Source organism: Andrographis paniculata, unplaced genomic scaffold (genome assembly GCF_009805555.1).
Source record: "Andrographis paniculata isolate CXL003 unplaced genomic scaffold, ASM980555v1 Contig7END, whole genome shotgun sequence".
Classification (NCBI taxonomy): Eukaryota; Viridiplantae; Streptophyta; class Magnoliopsida; order Lamiales; family Acanthaceae; genus Andrographis; species Andrographis paniculata.
The window spans coordinates 12,501-15,000 of NW_026137617.1; positions in this window are offsets into that span (position 1 = coordinate 12,501).

Sequence of the window (2,500 nt, forward strand, 5' to 3'; positions counted from 1 at the left end):
GGAGAAGATTCTCGTTCTACCATAGAGCATATAAGCCGATTCACGGCACAATGTGGAGGTGAGTTTGGGAATAATGATTGGTATAAGTTGCAATTGTTTTCATTGTCATTAACATTAACAGGTCCGGCATTTAGTTGGTATGCGGCTCTTCAGCCGAACTCCTTCCAAACATGGGCAGAATTAGAAAGAGCCTCCCACGAACGACAGCCCTTTGCCGGAAGTTACAGTGTCTGACCTCACAAATCTTCGTCAGAGGAGCGAAGAATCAGTAGAGCAGTTCCTGGAAAGGTTTAGAAGAGCGGAAGGTCAGTGTCAAGTGCGAATCCCGGAAAATCAAGTGGTAAAGTAAATATGGCCATTGACAACATGAATCATCAGCTTCGTGAGAAGTTAGCGCTCCAGGAATACCAAGACTTTCGGCAGCTGACGTCAAAGGCCGTCAAAGCCGAACAGATTCTCAGAGATGCTCAAATAGCCAAAAGAAATACCGAAGTGGGGCGCATTTCTTGCATGCACAAGAAGAAGATTCCGATGTTGTTGGGGAGGAGCAAGAGGAGACCTTCCTGGCCGAGATTACTCAAGGGAAGGCCTACACATGTCCTGCTTTAAGGCCATCTCGGTGGAAGGAAGCTAGTCAAAAAGTTCAGTATTCGTTCGATATCGCCAAAACCAAATTTGACTACCTTCTGAAGGATAACCAGCTTCGGTTGAAGGACGGTCATAAAATCCCGACGCTTAATGCAAAAGCTTATTGCAAATGGCATGGCTTGTTCGGACATCAAGTAGGAAATTGTATCGCTTTCAGAAATGCCGGCCAAAAAGCCTTCAAGGAAGGCCGCCTTCGGCTGGCCGAAAAACCCGACATGAAGGTAGATACTGAACCATTCCCTGCACCAATTAATTAATACTGTTGGAGTGCGACCAGGGAGGTCCCGGAGATCTGCTCCAGCTACCGGCAGCAAGGTTCAGAAATCTGCGCCGAGGAAAACAGTCTTTGAAAGGCTTGGCCAGACGTCCAAAGCTCCTAAGAAACCTTCGGTTTGGGACAGATTAGCACCCAGTAACACAGTGGCTGAAGTTAGCTTCGAAAAGAATTGGAGAGGTATGGCGTGTAACTTCAGTAGATCAGGTGGTCATTACGCCACAACCTACACGCCGACCCGGGAAAGCTCCCGAAGATGGTAGCTGGATCATAAATCAGAAATCGATATAAACCACTTACCAGGTCCCAAAAGAGGAGAAGGCAGCGTTGGCGTAGAGCCGAAAGGCTGAAGCAGGAAGGTCAGCTAGAGGGACAGGATGCCCAGAGGCAGACCTACCGCAAGAAAGAAGGTGCGCCATCGACTACGGGCACGCCAGGAGTGGAGACCAAAGCGTGTATCCTCGAAAGGTGACCATTTTTCTGAACAGCGGCCTTCCCAAGAGCTTCGCACGGCTGCAATTCCGGAGGATGAACCTATGATTGGAGCTCCACAGATGCAGCCTTCTTTTTTACAAGGAGACGTGATGATAGACGAAATGGGTTCATTGCTATGGGCTCATCAGGTAGATGACGTGCAGAAGAATGAACCAGAGCAGGTGAAGCATCCAGAAGCTCGCCGAAGAAAGTACACGACATTTGAAGCCATTGTTCTTGACGGTAGCATTGGACGGACGGACAATCAGTAAGGTATTAGTGGAGGTGTGGGGAGGGAATGGGGAGAAGGCAGAATCGAATGTCCTTCCTTCTATTGAGATAGATGTTACGGAGCCCTTTCCCAGAGAATCTTTAAGGGCCCGGAAAATCTCACGTTTAGGGAATCTGATGAGGAATCACCAATAGACGTACCTGAAGACGCAGTCTAACGCTCTAGAAAGCCCTTACGGCTTGTTCGATCAGATTTAGAGTTCAGACCATGAGAAATCCACTCCTTTTTACTCACAAGGGAATGGCCAAGCTGAGTCCACCAATAGGGATCCGCTCGGGAAGAGGAAGGAATTCGAGTCAAGAGGTTATTATTATTAGGATCCTAGCCTAGCTAAACGCAACGGAAAGGAAAAGAGCTTAACGAAAAGCAAAGATCTCTCGGGCAAGTGCTCTATCAAAGACGGGTTCCCTGGAAGAACAGCAGGATTCGGGGTCCGCTCTCTCATCATAAAGAAGTGAAAATGAAGACTCGGACTCGGCTACCGGCTGCCAATGGGATAGCACCGGAGCAACTGCCATCCTCTTTCCTTCTCTATTCTTTCGTTCCTCTTTTTCCTTTCAAGAGGTGGTTCTAAAAGAAAAGCTTGCTCGACCGGAAGACCCTTTTTTTGCAGCCTATTCTACGAAAAAGAAAGCCGATTCTTATTCCTTTTCTCTTAATACTTAATAAAGGTATTTACCGAGGAAGAGGGAAGCAAGCAAAGCTAGCCCCGGATCGGGGGTGAAAGCGTTTTGGAGCTAAGACCTTTCAGGTTTGTAATTGGATTCCTTCACCGCTTTGAAGCTTTCCAGTTAGCTTATTAGTAGATACTG